Source organism: Schistocerca cancellata, chromosome 4 (assembly GCF_023864275.1).
Source record: "Schistocerca cancellata isolate TAMUIC-IGC-003103 chromosome 4, iqSchCanc2.1, whole genome shotgun sequence".
NCBI classification, from domain to species: Eukaryota; Metazoa; Arthropoda; class Insecta; order Orthoptera; family Acrididae; genus Schistocerca; species Schistocerca cancellata.
In genome coordinates this window covers 138,572,455-138,591,657 of record NC_064629.1, presented here as the reverse complement: position 1 = coordinate 138,591,657, position 19,203 = coordinate 138,572,455, and the positions used below count along the sequence as shown (strand labels likewise).

Here is a 19,203-nt window from a genome sequence, read left to right as displayed (position 1 = left end):
TGGTTCCCGGCAATGCGGATCCCTGCCCTTCGTGGCTATAGGGGATATTACAAGAACCGTAGCGGCTATAATAGTGTGTCAGGTGGAGTTTGTGTCTATGTCCTGAACTCAGTTTGCAGTGAATCTGTGCCCCTTCAAACCACTGTTGAAGCTATGGCTGTCAGGATAAGGACGACGCAGGAAATAACTGCCTGCAATGTATATCTTTCTCCAGATGGTGCAGTACCCCTGAACGCATTGGCTGCACTAATTCATCAACTACCTAAACCTTTCCTCCTTTTGGGAAATTATAACACCCATACCCCCTTGAGAGGTGGCACTGTGCTTACTGGCCAAGGTAGAGCTGTCGAAACTTTCCTGTCTCAACTCGACCGCTGCCTCTTAAATAATGCAGCCCCCACACATTTCAGTGTGGCTCATGGCACTTACTTGGCCATTGATTTATCCCTTTGAAGCCCAGGACTTCTCCCATCTGTCCACTGGAGAGCCCACGATGACTTGTGCGGTAGTGACCACTTTACCATCTTCCTGCCACTCCCCCAGTGCCATTCCCCTGGACGTCTACCAAGGTGGGCAGGCTGGGAAGCTTTCACATCTGCTGTCACTGTTGAATCTCCCCCACATGGTACCATCGATGCGGTAGTTGAGCAGGTCACTACAACAATCGTTTCTGCAGTGGAAAACGCAATCCCTTGTTCTTTATGGTGCCCCTGGTGAAAGTCAGTACCTTGGTGCTCGCTGGAAATTGGGGAGGCCATTAAAGAGCACCAGCGAGCTCTACAGCAACATAAGCGGTACCCCTCCGTGTTACAAGAATTATCCCCCAGCATTTCGCACCCTCAAACAGCGGATGGAAAGGAAAGCCCTCTCGTTCACTGAATGTCACAGTGAACCCTATAATGCTCCATTTACAGAGTGGGAGCTCCTCGGCATCCTTGCACATTGCCGTAACACAGCTCCTAGGCCAGATCGGATCCACAGCCAGATGATCACATCTCTCATCCGACTAAAAGCGTCATCTCCTTGTTGTGTTCAACCAGATCTGGTGCGATGACGTCTTTCCAATGCAATGGTGGAAGAGCACAATCATTCCAGTTCTCAAACCCAGTAAAAACCTGCTTCATGTGGATAGCTGTTGGCCCATCAGCTTCACCAACGTTCTTTGTTAGCTGTTAGAACATATGGGAAGGCAGCGGTTGTGTTGGGTCCTGGAGTCATGTGGCCTACTGGCTCCATGCCAGGGCTGTTCCTGCCAGGGTCACTGTACCGTTCATAATCTAGTTTCCCTCGAGTCTGCCATCCGAACAGTCTTTTCCAGATGCCAACACCTTGTTGCCATCTTTTTTGGTTTACGAAAAACTTACGACACGATCTGGCGACATCATATCCTTGCCGCATTATGTGAGTGGGTTTTCCGGGACCCGCTCCCAATTTCTATCCAAAATTTCCTATCGCTCCATACTTTCCATGTCCAAGTTGGTGCCTTCCTTGGTTCCCCCCCCTATTTACAGAAAAATGGGGTCCCGCAGTGCTCTGTATTTAGTGTATCTCTATTTTTAGTGGCCATTAGTGGTCTAGCAGCAGCTGTCGGGCCCTCGGTCTCGTCTTGTTTACATGCAGATGAATTCTGCATTTCATACTACTCCTGTATTACTGGTGTTGCTGAGCAGTGCCTACAGGGAGCTATCCACAAGACTCAGTCGTGAGCTCTGGCCCATGGCTTCCAGTATTCAGCCGCGAAGTCATGTGTCATGCACTTCTGTCGGCGTCGTACCGTTCATCCGGAACCAGAACTTTACCTTAACAGTGATCCACTCAGTATAGTGGAGACATATCAATTCTTAGCACTGGTTTTCGATGCCCAATTGACGTGGTGTCCTCATCTTCATTAGCTGAAGTGGAAGTGCTGGCAGCACCTCAGTGCCCTCTGCTGCTTGGGCAACACCAACTGGGTTGCAGATCACTGTACACAGCTGCAGCACTGCAGAGCTCTTGTTCAATCCTGCCTTGACTATGGGATTCTAGTTTATGGATGGTGGTGCCCTCTGAGTTGCATTTACTTGACCACAGTGCACCATTGTGGCATTAGACTGACAACAGGAGCTTTTAGGACGAGTCCGGTGACCAGCATCCCTCCATTGAAGGTTAGGCGTGCACAACTGCTCGCCAGTTACCTTGCACACATTCATAGTTCTCCTGAACATCCGAATTACTGTATCCTTTTCCCATCCACGGAGGTTCGTCTCCCACATCGGATACCCAGGTCAGGGCTTAAGATTGCAGTTTGCGTCTGATCTCAAGTGGAGTCCTTGCCTTTACCACCTATACTCGAGGTCCATTCAGATACACCTCCATGGTGTACACCTAGGCCAAAGCTTCACCTGGACCTTTCACATGGTCCTGACTACTCAGTTAACCCTGCAGCTCTCTGCTGTCACTTCCCCTCGATTCTTGACATGTACTGGGACCATGAAGTGATTTGCACTGAAGGCTCGATGGCTGATGGTCACGTTGGCTTCGCATATGTTCGTGGAGGACATATTGAACAGCACTCTTGCCAGATGGCTGCAGTGTTTTCATTGCAAAGCTGGCAGTCATTTCTTGTGCTCTTGAGTGCATCCACTCATCCCCTGATGAGTTGTTTCTTCTGTGAACTGACTCCTTGAGCAGCCTACAAGCTATCAACCAATGCTACCCCCCCCCCCCCCCCCCCACCATCCTTTGGTAGCAACCATCCAGGAGTCCATCTATGCCCTGGAACGGTCCAGTCATTCTGTGGAGTTTGTTTGGACCCCAGGCCACGTCGGAATCCCAGGAAATGAACTTGCCAGCAGGACAGGCCAAACAGGACGTGGAAACTGCTTCTGGAGATCGGCATCCCTGTAACTGACCTGCGATCATTATTACGCCACAAGGTTTTTCAGCTTTGGGAGACAGAATGGTGTAATCTCTGTATGCTCAACAAACTGCGTGCCCTTAAGGAGACTACAGATGTGTGGAAGACCTCCATGTGGGCCTCTTGCAGGGACTCTGTGGTTCTCTGCTGGCTCCGCATTGGCCATATGTGACTAACACATGGCTACCTCCTCCGTCGCAAAGACCCATCGTGGTGTCACTGTGGATCACATATGACTATTGTCCACATCTTGCTGGACTGCCCACTTTTAGTCACTTTTAACCTTCCCAACATCCTACCTTTGGTGTTGGGCGACAATGCCTCAACAGCAGATTTAGTTTTACATTTTATTTCTGAGAGTTTTTTTTATCATACCATCTAAAGGTGGGCATTTAGCTTTCTTTCTTAGGTCACCACCCTCCCTCCATTTAAACTCTGTCACACTTTCTTTGCGTTTGTTTGTCTTGGTGGTCGTCTTTTCCCTACATGTGTTCATCTCGCCTTGTCTTTTTGGGGTGGTGGACATTTTAATGTGTTGCAGAGTGGCTGACTCATCCTCTTTTATCATTTTGATCAGCCAGCCCAGACCATATGCTTTGTGATTTTAATACCTTCTTCTGCTTTTCCATGTGGTGTATTTTTTAGATGTGGTTTTGGGTGTTTTTGTACCTTGAACCTTGCTTGCGTCAGGAAAAAGGGACTGATGACCTTGTAGTTTGGCCCCCTTACACCCCAAACCAACCAACCACATAGTGGAAGGCTTGTCATTAATGTGTCTCAGAAAAAGAAGCAAGCCAAGAAATTGTCTTCTTGGCCTGATAATGAAAGACAATCTTTTTTTTTTTAAGCAAAAATGCACCTATTTTTCGTTGTAGTCCCCTTTGAGGCCCAATTATTTACTTAAAACATTTTTCTAGTGAAATGATTTCGTCTCTGAAGTGTGACTCTGAAAGGCTGCAAAATACACATTTATAGCTATAATAGCCTCTTCACATGCTCAAAACACTTTCCATCAACTTTTTTTTTTTTTAATGTGTGACAGACGAAACTTTTAGGGTGCACAGTTCTGGTAACTACTCCAACATTCATAGTTACATTCTGTCAGTTTTCCCATTTTCAGAGCACTTTTGTGGAAAAATAAGTTTCCCTAAAAATATTTTTCTTCTTATTTTGCTAGCCATGCCTCTTCGTCTTTTTTTACCAGAAAACTTGCATACCATTTGTCAGTTCTTATGCACACAGTTTTCTAGGTAACCAATGAAAAAAATCCCTTATGCACACCAGAAAACATTAGCCATGTGAAATCAACACTGCCATTTTCAGGAAAGGAATCTGTGCATAATATAGGTTGAATTTTGTGATAAATGGTCAAAAAATTGAATGTTGATATTATACAAATATGCCACACATAATTCACAAAGCATTATCATAATTCTTCCTATATAATGTGCCACATTCTTTCTCCTGATATGCTTCTGGAAACAGCCATTTTAAACACTTTTAACTGCTGTATGATTGACACAATGTTGTGCACTTTGTTTTATTCTGGGGTTGGACTTTTTGCACATTTGTCATATGTATTATCTTAAAGGGGTGTTCAGCATATTTCAGTCAAGCTGCATCTGCCTAAATGGTCACTAACCTTGTATGAGTTTCTGTGGGTATCAAACCATACAAAACAAACAATTTTATGACTACATATTGTGCCTGTTAGTACACTTGATTGAAACACACATAAGACTACGTAATAACTGTTGAAAAAATTATACCATAGGTGAAACTTGACATAAGATTAAATTTGATGTCACTGCCATTTTTGTATAAGTCTGAGAAATTCAGGAAAATAAATAACCTTAGAACAGAATACTAAGAAATATGCCGTATTATAGTACTATGGTTGGATGTTCCACGATTACATGACATTATGAAACATTAATTTGCTTCCTAATGCTATGAGAAGATTAAAATGAACAGTTGCCTAAACCCTAATCCCATATTGCTCTAATTTATTTAGTGATAAACTGTGGTCTGCATACTCAAAAAGTTTGTCACAAAACATACCCGATGGCTGCAGTTTCTGATACACGTTTCACTATTCTGTGCACAGAGGAAAGTATTTATGGGGAACTGTTCTTGTCTGTTAAAAGTGATGCTCAAAGAACTCGCACACACCTATTTCACAATAACCATATGCATCCTCATACTTAGAGATAATTGTTGTGCCTGTTTTCTTACTATCAGTCTCCAGTACCTTCATATCCTGTTGTTCCTGCAAGAGAGCATTCTGTAAGAAATCTATGGAGTTAATATTGTGCAAGAAGTTTTGCTCAGTCTAGTCACAATACATTTAAGTGATTTAGTAATGCCAGTAACATTTTTATCCCATTTCAGTAAATTGATAATTGAACTTTTCAGTTTCTCATCTGATGTTATCGTTACTATAACCCATATTTGTTTGGCTTTATTCTGAAGTTCTTACATTCTAGTTGCAAGCCTTTCCAATAACATTTCTCAAGACCTTAATAGAATCTTTCGTATTTATCTACAATGGTTTGGTCTTCTTTATCCAACTGGGCAGAGAGAACTGTAGGTAAGACAGTTGCCTCATATTCAGAAGTGGGTCCTACACTCCATCCAGTCATACAGATTTAGTTTTTTCATTATTTCCTCAAACTGCTTAAAGTAAAATGTGTGTCAGTTGCTTTGAAAAAGGAGCTACTGACTTTCTTTGCCACTCTGGTGCAGTCATAGCCATACAGTCTCTAATTATTTCATTTCCATCAAGACATTAGCCATGTGACTGCTACCGGCGTGCCTTCTGCCTTTCATGTTGAATGCTGTTTTCTTGTTGTTGTACTGCTTGCCTAATGCTGCTACCTGTGCAGAGAGACAGCATTCTGGCAGCTATGAAATACTTATCATCTGATTTTAAGAAACTATTTGGTGAAAAAAATTTAGTTTTGCTCACATTACTATCTGATATCTTCGATTGATAAACAGCTGAATTTCTTTTTCGCTATGCAACATAGTTACTGTAGTGCATAAAATTAAGTAAAACATTGCTCAAAATTTTAGAGTTTGCAGAGGTAAAATTGCATTGCATAGACTTTGCGGTTGGTTGATTTTAGCTCATACAGTGTTGTGTATGAAATGTAGATAAGATATCAAAATTATATTTAAAATTGATATCACAACACAGTGTCCTTTCATTTTCAAGCTATTGGTTTTTATATCTGGTAGATGGTTGCACTTGGTGTGCCCAATTCCATACCTGCGCATCCGGAATCACACTAATGACTTTCATCATATGTCATAAACGGTTTAAGATATTAAAATGAATTTTTTGCAAATGATAGCACACAATGAGGCATGTATGTTGTATGATAAATAATTGAAACATTTTTGTTCACCAAGATATGGAAGTAACATGTCCTCAGTAGTGAGAGGGAGAGGGTCAGCAGAATGGGTCACATAAACACAAGTAAACATGTCCTCAGCACCTGGGGAGTGGCAGAGCATAGCAGTGAAAGGGTTAAACTTTAACGTACATATTTCTTTCTCCCTGTAACTTTTTGATGCAGTTTCCACTCTTTCTGTCACTTGATATTCTAATGACTTCGGTCTTCCACTTTGGCTGCCTATTGGTACTGGGATTGTGTTTTATGTACCTTTGGGGAAAGTAGTTTTCATTTTTTAATTATTAATGTGTGCTGTATTTATTGTTCTAGCTCTGTGCGCTTCCTGTCAGTGACAGTCCTTGAAAGTTGAATGAATAAATCTGCAGCAAGTATCCCCATCCAGTTATTCAGGTTTAAGTTTTCTGTTGTTTCCCTAAATAATTTAAGTGGAAGCCACAGTGGATCTTGCACAAAGGCCACAGTTAATTTCCTTCACTTTTCTCATCTCGTCTAAGTTTGAGCTGTGTCTCTCACGACATTGTCCTCAAGACTATGTTAAATCTTAATCTTCCTTCCTTTCTACTGCAAGTTGGTTAGTGACTAAATGTCTTGCATTCGTGTGTGGTTTTCATATCTTTCTTAATATCCCCCAACATCAATATTGGTGTTTCATAGTCTGTAACACATTAGTGATAGATTCAATATTGAACCTACCCATTCATGAGACATTTATGAAAATAATTAACAATTGCTATGCCACTTCTTCCCTACATTACTACTGAAAAAGTCAGTTGAAAGTATCTATGAATTTTATTTGCGTGTAGTTTTTATGAGGTATGTGTCTAAAAATAAAGAACAATAATTTTTTAAATCGATTTTGCATGATAAGATTGTAAAAGTTATGTATAACAGTTGTTTGTATTCACAAATTATGTGCAGTGCTCTACCTCCCAGCCAATGATAACTTTATTGTATTTTTTCAGATTTTGGTGATAAATTTGTTCAGAAGTACAAAGCAGTGACTGTAAACATGTAGCAAGACTGAAGGAAATTGTTAGCAGTGGGGTAAGTGAGGACAAAATATACTTTGATATGCCCTTGCAGAATAGTATGTTTTGTTCTTGGTGCCAGTAAACAGAACAATTTGAACATTTATTCGGAATGAGATGTTCCTTCTATTATTAACTTGTTTACATGACAGGCTGAAGGAGTTTATGAAGATTTATTGTATTGTTAGTAGTTTGTGGTCATATTCAGTTTCCTTTTACATGCAAGAAAATTACAACCTAGCAACAAAGAAAAATAATAAATGGATGTTTCATACTAAAATTAATTGGACATTGATGTTGTTTGCTTGTAATTTTCTTGTGGTTCAAGCAGTTATTTGAAGTGAACACGTTTGATGGTTTGTAGATTGAACTTCCCACTGTTTTATACATTAATGTTCCTTGTGAATATAGCCATGTGAGTTCTGTAGGTTGTTACTACAACTGAATACTACATGTTACTAGAAGAAAATAATTGTGCTATAACGAGTCACAACCATTGAGCTTTATTATTTTTTTCTACATGATATTAAGAACCTGTTTTGTGATAAAAAGGTATATACTTCATGGTCCATCTGTCTTTGATTCTTCTATGTAGTGTTCTTTATGTTCTACGGTCCAAATAACTTCTGACTGGTTGGAAATTGCCTGAAGATAGCTTTACACTGTGAAATTATTAATATTATTTCTTCATAGTCAAAGAGAGTGCAAGTCTTACAGTTGATCCAGTGACAAAATTTTCTCTGCTGTCAACAACATTATGTTGTCTCCTTTACGGGATTTGTGACTTCTTTGTGAGCTCATATGTGGCAACTATGGGGCCCTGATCCATTGTGGGATTCCTTCTTTTCCACGTGGTGCAGTATCCGCCTCCCCCCTCCTCCTCCCTCCTCCCCATACTTCTCCAGGACCTCACAGATCTGTTGTGAACATATGTTTGGCAAACATGTGCATCCAAGCTTTTGCAGTGCTACTTCATGTTTCTGTAGTGCAAATCTACCCTTTCCCTCCCAGAGACCCAGCCAATAATGATTGGGTATGGGACATTGAACTTGGGAGTTCCTGATCTGGAGGTTGCTATACATCACCAGTAAACCAGAAAGTCTGTACATGCTTCAGTGACCACTGTTGGGTGTTGCAGTGAAACATTGTGTGTCTCAGAGAACAGAGGTCTTGGCTTAACTGCTTGTATCATGAGGAAGTACAATCCTCTATTTAAAAAATGAAAGGAAAATATCCAACCTCAATCTTAAAGCATGCTGCACACCAATTACACCAATAATCGTAAATTAAGGATAATCGCAGGATGTGGTGCCACACAACTTGGCACTACACAAAACTGGCGCTAATAGCGTGGGCACATAGGTAACACACACAGTACAGATCTGTAAGTCCACCGTATTGGTGATAAGTTGAGAAAACCGTCCCAAAACACATGTGCTGCAAAACGCCACTGTTTCCTGTGCATATACCCTGACATCAATACGGGATATGATCACCATCCACACGCACACAGGCCGCACAATGGGTTGGCATACTGTGGATCAGGTGGTCGAGCAGCTGCTGGTGTATAGCCTCCCATTCTTGCACCAGTGCCTGTCGGAGCTCCTCAAGTGTCGTAGGGTTTGAAGATGTGCAGCAATACATCGACTGAGAGCATCGCATATGTGCTTGATGGGGTTTAGGTCTGTAGAACAGGCAGGCCACTCCATTCGCCTGATATCTTCTGTTTCAAGGTACTCCTCCATGATGGCAGCTCGGTGGGACCATGTGTTATCATCCATCAGGAGGAAGGTGGGACCCACTGCACCCCTGAAAAGGCAGACATGCTGGTGCAAAATGACGTCCCAATACACCTGACCTGTACAGTTCCTCTGTCAGACACATGCAGGGGTGTACGTGCACCAGTCATAATCCCACCCCACACCATCAAACCACGACCTCCATATAGGTCCCTTTCAAGGACATTATGGGGGGGGGGGGGGGGTATCTGGTTCCTGGTTCACACCAGATGAAAACCTGGTGAATATCACTGTTCAGACTATACTCGGACTCGTCCGTGAACTTAATCTGGGACCACTGTTCCAATGACCATGTACTGTGTTCATGACACCAGACTTTATGGGCACCTCTGTGACCAGGGGTCAGTGAAATGCATCTCGCAGGTCTCCGGGCGAATAAACCATGTCTGTTCAGTTGTTTGTAGACTGTGTGTCTGGAGACAACTGTTCCAGTGGTTGCAGGAAGGTCCCGAGCAAGGCTACCTGCAGTACTCCGAGGCCATCTGCGGGCATTGATGGTGAGACATTGGTCTTCATTTGGTGTTGTACGCTGTGGATGTACCTACTGTAGCGCCTGGACACGTTTCCTGTCTGCTGGAATCGTTGCCATAATCTTGAGATCACACTTTGTGGCCCACAGAGAGCCCGTGCTACGACCTGCTGTGTTTGACCAGCCTCCAGTCGCCCTAGTATTCTACCCCTCATAATGTCATCAATATGTGTTCTTTGAGCCATTTTCGATGCACAGTCACCATTAGCACTTCTGAAAACAACTCGCTGCACCGTACTCTGACGTGCACCAACACACCTCTGTGCATGTGGACTGCTGCCAGCGCCACTGTGGTACAACCGCAGGTCAAATGCACTGCATGGTCATACCCCGAGGTGATGTAAACCCCCAAACTGCCCACCAGAGCGTTGTTTCATCGTGTATAAGCATTATCCTTAATTTATGAGCATGAGTGTAGATGAATGGCTGTGAGGTGTAGCAGTGATCAGTGGGCAGCGTCTGGGATACCTGCTGCACTCCAGCTGTATCGGACTTCTTCGGGTCTGTCTGGATCGACTTGTTTCCCTAATGGCTGGTAGGGCTTCTCTATAGCCTTAAATAATAATAATAATAATAATAATAATAATAATAAAACTTCATACAGTATCGTTGGACGAGTAGGTTACAATGATAACGCCCAACCAAGAGGCCTCAGGTGTCCAGCCCATCTAAGAAATCTTCTAAAGCTACTCATGACAGTTACAGTAACAGACCCTATCCTGTGGTTGTTAACATTTTCATTGTTATTGAGAAATAAGAGGTAAAATTTAAAAAAAAAATCCCCATTTTTTTACATTTATAAAGCTTTGGAAGGATTAGCATTGTTAGCCAAGTCAGTAAAGAGGTTGACAAATGGCACACTGCTGTAGTGAACAGGCCACTGAATTTTAAAATGCTTCATGAGTACCTGCTCACCAGTGATCTACAAAAGGTACTGAATTATAACAAACTAATTGTCAGCTGCAGGAACAGTATGTACCAAGATAGAAATGATCTGCTTCAGCAATGGAAAACAAAAAAAGGTATAGTGGAAGTTAGTAGTATTATAAAAAAGGGTAACAGAAAACTGCAGCATCCATACTTATTTTTAATGCTACCAAACTTCCAGAGTACATTTACGCAGGCTACATTTGCCTGAAAGTCTGACTGCATATTGCCTGCCACATGCACTGTTTAAAGTGCCAAGGGTTTGGACATACCACTGTAGGGCATACAGGTCAAACTACATGTTGCAACTGTTTTTTTACATGCACATGAATGATGTATCCAATGTACAACAATGGATAAGTGTTTCAGTTGCTACAACAACCCTATTTATTGTTGACAGAAAAATTCAGGGGATCAGGGTCATGCAACACATACCATACTCAAAGGTCTTTAAAGCAGTGTTCTCTGACCTTTGTCAAAACATTCACCTCAACAACAAAGCATCCCACTCCTAAGACACAGACTGTAAAAAGTACTGTCGACACAAGCTCCTGAAACTGAAAACGTAATTGCCATGCACACCAGTGGACAAATATGTAGAAATGAGGAATGCTGAATGGCTAGTGGCCAGATAACAGTAGGCCATGAATATTTCTTTTGATGCTCAAATGAAGAACAGAGATAAGAAAAGTACTATGACTTAAAATAAAGCTTCACTGCGACCAACAAAAGGAAAACATATAATCAAAACTACATTTAATGATGAGAGGTGAGTATGATGTCATCTTCAAAGAGCCATAGCCCATAGAGTGGCACACTTGATGTAGCGACTTCCCCATCCTTCCTCCTGCTTAGGAATTTCAGTGCACGTAGTGTCATGGGTGAGTATCAAGCAGTCTGGAATGGGTCTTCTGAAGAGCAACTACTTTCTGGGTTTGACCTGTGGTATCTCAAAGGTGGAACCCAACACATTTTAAAACATCTCATGGCTTGATCTCAGCCAGTGATCTCAGAATTTCCTCTTGCAGTCTTCTTACCTCAATACAATGGTCTGCACACAATGCTCTCTGCAACATTGTGTGATCCTGTCAATAAAATTCTTCTGGGTTTGTGACCAGATTGTCAACTATAAAATTCTGAGGTTTCAGCTACTGTTGCAAGACACCTTCCTCAGGGTGTATTGCTAACTGCTGAATGGGCATTAGTTTGATTACTTATATACTATGGAGGATTGCTATCATTGGATATGAGGGTGAGGAGGAAGGATATTAGGATGATCTTTTCTTGGGCTTTGCATTGCGTGTTGTCATTGGCAGAAATAAGTGTTTTCTATCGGAGTATCCTTTATTGCTTGCCGTTGGTGGAAATCGGCGAATAGGACATTGAGCGTTGACTGCAGTGTGACGCTGTTTACTAACTGCCTAGTATCGACTAGGGTGCATCAGCACGCTGTTTCCCTCTGCCACTGTGGCCAACTGTGTGCCTGTTGCTTTGCGAGAGCTGTCCTTCTGCAAAATTATCACTGCTGGCAGCCAAGACGCTGGGGACTCGGTACTAGTCTTCTCTGTTCATGTTGTTGGGTTGCTTGGCTATTTCTATAGCCTCTCTGAGCTTCCTCCTAAAACTAAACCGCTGTTTCACCAGTACATGGGCCTCTCGAAATTCAATCTTCATCCTACACTGTTCCTGGTGTTCTGCCACTGCTGATTTGTTGTATTGTTTGAGATGGATATATGTCTCATGTTCAGATAACCTTGTGGTTATTGGGCACCCTGTCTCACCTACATACACCAGTCCACATTTGTACCTGATTTCATATACTCCGGTGGCATGAAACTTGTCAATTGTATCTTTTGTCGAGCCCATAATGTCCTTTATTTTGTTGTTGCTATGAAAAATCAGCTTAATACTTGCCCAATGGAGAATTTTGCCCAGACGTTTTGTGACCCCTTGTTCGTATGGTAGCAGGACGGTGTTCTGTGCTTTGTTCTGCATTTCCCTGTTGCCTTCCTCCTTTGGTGCCATAATTTTATGTATCATCCTCATGTCGTAGCCTTTAGCTCCAAAAATGGACCTGAGGTTTTGTAGTTTAGCTTTGAGATTTTGTTCACTGATTCTGTAGGCTCTCTTAGTTAAAGTTTGCAGGGCTGATTTCTTTTGCATAGGATGGTGGTGGAAGGATATCTGCGAGCTAGTGCATCACTGTTTGATGACCACCTTTTTAGGTGGAAAGGGGATTTATGTGAGCAGACAAATAGTGTAGCCAAGAGTTCCCCTCTATTGCCTGTCACAGCAGACAGTTTTATGCAAGCGTTCAAAGAAACAGCACTTCAGTCCTCACCATTACGCCCAGATTGCTGGCTACGATGCTATGTTGACACCTTTGTCATCTGGCGACACGGAGAAAAAGAGCTTCAGAACTTCCACCACCATCTCAATGAGCAGCACAGCAAAATTCACTTCACTATGGAGATAGTAAAGAATGGGTTACTGCCTTTGCTCGTTGTGGAAGTTTACCGTAAGCCTGATGGCAGGCTTGGACACAGAGTTTATAGGAAGCCCACCTACACACAGGTACCTGCACGCATCCTCCCACCGCCATCCTACGCAAAAGAAATTGGTCCTGAAAACTTTAACTAAGAGAGCCTACAAGATCAGTGCTGAACACAATCTCAAAGCTGAACTACAGAACATCAGGTCCATTTTTGGAGCTAATGGCTATGACATGAGGATGATTCATAAAGCTATGGCGCCAAAGGAGGGGGGCCACAGGGAAATGCAGAACGAAGCACGGAACACCATCTGCTACCACACATACAAGGGGTCACAGAACATCTGGGCAAAATTCTAGGTCGGGCAGGCATTCAGCCGATTTTTCATACCAATGACAAAATAAAAGACGTTCTGGGCTTGGTGAAAGATACAATTGACAAGTTTCACACTTCTTAACATGTGTACCATAGTTACCACTCCTTTCCACTTACTTATAAATTCTTGTTTCTTAAATTAGTTGCCTTTAAAACTGATAAATTTTTCATGTCGTACATGAATTTTTTCGATTATTTAGAACTTCAACAGTGGTTTAATGTGAAACAGTAACAATTTACAATCTCTGGGGTAATTTTATAACCTTGCAATGATGTAAATTATGTATTTATTTTTCAGTATTGTATAGTATACATGTGTGGGTCGTTTGTCCACACACAATCTGTATTAAAGGTTTCGCACTATTTCCTTTATATTAAATATTCAATGAACAGTCTAGATCACATGTAAATTGCTTATATTTTGTTTGGTGATCTATTTTTGTCTTTTATCAGACCATTTCTGTACTCTGTAAACGAGAGTATTTCATATTATAAATGATCAAGGAATTAATACAATCATAGAAGTAAAATAACATAAAATAAATGTCTGGTATAACCTTGTTGACAGCAGGAGCAGAGTGGAACAGGCTGCTCTTGAGGCATATGAAACACTGCTGAGGAACTCAGTCACTCGTGGTTTTATAGCGAAAGCTCAGCCAACTGCCTCCAGCATATCGCCACCAATAGCTAATCGTAGAGAACTATTACCGTAATCTGTGTGAGCAGTTTGTAAATAGATATTATTACAAGTTAAAGTCATAGAGAAACTCATCGAGACATGCATTATAAACTTTTCTTAAATAGCGTATCATGTCTCGCCCAATGACACTGGCTTATTCAATGTAGCCTCCCCCCCCCCCCTCCCTCTACAGGTGCTTGTATCCATGGGAATGTGACAGAGATAGTTGATAGAATGCCAACTAATTATCAGCTAATACGTTTATTTAGCATGAATATAGTTCTTAATGTATGCACACAGTTTGTTCATTAACACTGTGATACTACTGTTATCACCATGGTTGCTCCTTTTAAGTTAATAACGATAGCAACCTTGATATACATGTTGTTGCTCATCTGCGCAAAATGTGTGCTGCATTTTGTAATACATATTTTAGATATGTCGTGGTCATTGAATTTGTACAAAAAGAAATGGTGTGGCATTGTAAATGATAATTTTACAACTATTTTATGACAATTGTACAACAGGCAACTAAAAACTTACATATATGTAAAAGACAACTGCAGATAACTCCACTGAAAGCAGTGCTCATTGACTCCCACATCACTCCTGACTGGATGCCACAACATCTTTGGCTCATGGTGGAACTTAACAGCTCACATTCATTGCCCTGGTAACCAGTTGGCATCCTATCAACCATCTCTGCCACACTCTCATTGATAGAAGCACCTGTAGAAAGCAGCATATATTGATTTGAGCCAGTGTTGTTGGGCAAGACATTATGCTCTATTTTAGAACAGTTTATAATGCATATCTTTTATATACATTCATAATATCCCTAACTGTTTTTTCTATGACTTAAATTATAATAATACATGTTTACAAAGAGCTCTCACAGCTAACAGTAATGGTTGTCTATGATTGACTATTTTGACATTACATAGGAAGTGGTGGACAGAGCTTTCGCTATAAAACCACAAGTGACTAAGCTCTACTTGACTGTGTTCTACATGCCTCCAGAGCAGCCTGCTCCATGCCAAGGGTATGCCAGCCATATTTTGTTTTTGTGTTATTTTACTTCTATGATTGTATTCATTCCTCGATCACTTACAATATGTAATACTCTTTTATCCAGAGTAAAAAAATAGTCTGATGATTGTCTAAAAAAATGTCTGAAACCAGTCACCAAATGCGGTATATACAACTTACATGCAATCCAGACTATTTTGTTGAAATAATTTTAATACAGTTTTATCGATCGCTGCTTTCCTAAGGACAGTGTTCCAAAAAATTCTATTTCCTTTGGTAGTGTATGCCAGTGAATTGATAGTCATGTTAGTTTTCATGTCAGATTATGTGTGTAATGACAACATAGCCAGGCAGATGCACGAAAATGGGATACTTTGATAAAGTACAAAGATTCAGTGGTAGACCTTAATGAGTTGAAGCACATGGTAGTCTGATAAACAAATTATCGATAGATGTGACTTTAAATGGTACAATTTACATGTTTTCATTTACGCCTTGCAGCAGTATTAAAAGTTAGTACTCGCTGAAGGTATTGTTTATCTCAAAATGAAACTGCAGGACTGACTTTCCCTTTTGAATTACTTATGACTGTTGTTATGAAGCCAGCAATATATTTGGTACTTTTAACATGCACTAGACAATAATAGTGCTGCTGTTTACTAAATGTATATATATACACACACTTGTATCTGCATCAAAGTGTGGTATGTGCTGATGAGGTGAATGACTGTTGAGGTAAAACAACCTCCAGTGGACAACCTCTTGAGCACCTGCCATCCTCCAATTGCGTAAGGCTTGCTCAGGCATGCAGGGCTCTGCCTGGCTTGATGGCCTCCCTGCAGGTCTGGGGGTTAGAATAGGCCCAAGGTGTTCCTGCCTGTCGTAAGAGGTGACTAAAAGGAGTCTCTCACGTTTCGGCCTTTAAGTGATGGTCCCCTGTAGGGTTTGATCTCCATTTTTCCAAATTTTCCCAAAGAGCGAGCCAATTGGGGAAGGGCGCCTTACATGGTGCATTGTGTCCCTCATGCACTGATACCTCACACATCCTTCATCGACGTGGATCTGAACTTCCGCTCATTCTCCAGCTGTTGGGTGAGGTCACCTCCCTGGGTGCATTTTCCTCCATCCACTGCGCAGTATCTTTTTCTGCACTGATGATGATAATGGACTTGTTTGCACCTGATATGCAGCACGGTAACCAGTCTGTTGTGGTGGGGCTGCCCGGTACCCTGTTGGTTGTAGCCCCCTGACTACACAGGGATCGCTCTGCTGACGCATGTGTCGTTAAGCCCCCACGTATTCCAAGGAGTAGATGCCTGTCACCCTGGGGCATCGGGGCTCCCGGCAATGGCTATCCTGCCAGGTGGCCTTTGCTGCGGCTGGGTGGCGCCCATGGGGAGGCCCCCTGGTCAGTGGCATTAGGGCAGATGATACACAATGAAGTGTACTATGTCATCTCTTGCTGGTGTCCCAACACCAGCAGTCTCTAAGTGGTTGATGTCTAACTACAATGTGAAGAAGTAGGACCCCAATTCGTTCCCTTCCCTGGCCACACCATGGGAGAAGGCCATGCTAGGTATGGCAGCAGATCTTACTCCCCTCAGTACCTCGTATGTACGACAGCTGGTAGGGCATCCTTCATGTCAACGAAGCCTCAGTTTTTTGTGGAGCATTTAGAGGACAAGTTTGGGGAGGTGGAGGGATTGTCCAAAATGCGATTGGGGTCTGTCTTGATAAAAAAAGCATCCTCTGCCCAGCCATGGGTATTACTCGCCTATGACAAGCTGGGGGATGTTTGTGTTTCCATCAAGCCACATAAGAGCTTAAATATGGTCCAGGGTATTATATTTCACAGGGATGTTCTTTTGCAGTCTGATGACAAGCTGCGTGCCAAGTTAGAACGATGAGGAGTCCAGCACGTACATAGGGGTCCAAAGGATAATCAGGTAGCCACCGGTGCCTTCATCTTGGCCTTCTAGGGTGACACATTACCTGAGAAGGTCAAGGTGATGGTATACTGGTGTGATGTCCAGCCATATATCCCTCTTACAATGTGGTGCTTAAAGTGCTGGAAGTTCGGGCATATGCCTTCCCACTCTAATTTCAGCATCATATGTCGCTACTGTGGATGCCCCTCACATCCTAATACTTAATGTGGTCCTGCCTCCCATCTGTGTCAGCTGGGTGGAGCACCATTCCCCTTGTTCACCAGACTGCAGGATTTGCCAGAAGGAATGGAAAATAATGAAATACAAGACTCTGGACCAACTGACCTACACTGAGACTAAGAGGAAATTTAACCGGCTACATCCAGTACCTCTGACATCATCTCGCCGCTACGAGAACAGTTCTGGTCCCATCCGGTCAGTCAATTTCATTCGGCTCTGAGAGCCATAAGACTATGCCTGCCCCCTTGATGGTGGAGGGCACTTCACTCCCTGTAGCTCCCGCACCGCGTGCCTTGGGAGCACTCCCCCCCCCCCCCCCCCCAACCATCTGGGACCTTAGTCCTCACTTCTCACTCAGAGAAGTGTAAGTCTTCTTCGGCTCCTGTCGCTAGGAAGAGGTCCCTTGGGTCCCTCCCTTCCCAGCTTTCTACTAGTGGGAAAGATGACACCTGCCAGTGACTGAAGTGCCCAAAAGCAGCTGGTTGTAGGGCGTCGCGATCCTCCTCAGTCCTGGAGACTGAATCAAAGAAGCCCTACCAGCCAGAGAAACCCAAGGAGCAGTGAGAGAAATCCAAAAAGAAGACCCCTAAGAACAGGCAAATTGCGGTGGCACACACACCACCGCTACCTACAAGCTTTGCGTCTGAGGATGAGGTTGAGATTCTGGTGTCCGCTGAGGACCCAGATCTCGCTGGACCCTCAGACACAATGGATATAGACTGCTCAGGAACTAAGTCGGTGGGAGCAGTTGACCCTGAGGTGTAAACTACCTCATTGAGTGTTTTATTTCTTCCGTGCCTCACAATAACGTCACCCTCCAATGGAATTGCTGCGATTTTCTCCACCACCTGACAGAGCTACGGGAGCTGTTTTCTGCATTGCCCTCCAGGAAACCTGGTTCCCGGCAATGCGGACCCCTACTCTCTGCGGCTATAGGGGATATTACAAGAACCATAGCGAATATAATAGTGTGTCAGGTGGAGTTTGCGTTTATGTCCTGAACTCGGTATGTAGTGAACCTGTGCCCCTTCACACTCCTCTTGAAGCTGTGGCTGTCAGGATAAGGACGACGCAGGAAATAACTATCTGCAATGTGTATCTTCCTCCAAATGGTGTGGTACCCTTGAACGTTTTGGCTGCACTGATTAATCAACTCCTTAAACCTTTCCTCCTTTTGGGAGATTTTGACGCCCTTAACCCCTTGAAGGGTGGCACCATGCTTACTGGCCGAGGTAGGTCGAAAATTTACTGTCTCAGCTCGACCTGGTTCAATGTGGTTCGTGGCACTTATTTGGCCATTGATTTATCACTTTGTAGCCCAGGACTTCTCCCATCTGTACACTGGAGAGTCCATGATGACTAGTGTGGTAGTGACCACTTCCTGATCTTCCTGTCACTCCCCCGGCATTGTGCCCATGTATGCCTACCAAGATGGGCTCTAAACAAGGCAGACTGGTAAGCTTTCACCTCTGCTGTCACCGTTGACTCTCCCCCACATGGTACCATTGATGTGATGGTTGAGCAAGTCACTAGAACGATCGTTTCTGCGGCTAAATTTGTGATCCCTTGTTCCTTAGGGCACCCCCGGCGAAAGACAGTACCTTTGTGGTCACCGGAAATTGCTGAGGCCATTAAAGAGCATAGGCGGGCTCTACAGCGGCGTAAGCGGCACCCATATCTGGAGCACCTAATAGGGGATAGCTGTCAGCCCATTTTCCTCTCCAACATTCTTTGTAAGCTGCTAGAACATATAGTGTGTCGGCAGTTGTGTTGGATCCTGGAGTCATGTGGCCTACTTTCTCCATGCTAGGGCAGTTTCCGTCAGGGTTGTGCTACCACTGATAATCTTGTGTCCCTCGAGT

General features: G+C 43.0%; 1 protein-coding gene across 2 annotated transcripts in view; it reads left to right on the top strand.

The window, feature by feature from the left end:
- Positions 1 to 19,203, top strand: part of LOC126183308 (zinc transporter foi) — a 161,040-nt gene that overhangs the window by 15,109 nt on the left and 126,728 nt on the right. For both annotated transcript variants that reach the window (XM_049925153.1, XM_049925152.1), the window contains exon 2: positions 7,278 to 7,359. The gene's annotated coding sequence lies outside the window, so the exon portion shown is untranslated. The remainder of the gene's footprint in view (positions 1 to 7,277; positions 7,360 to 19,203) is intronic.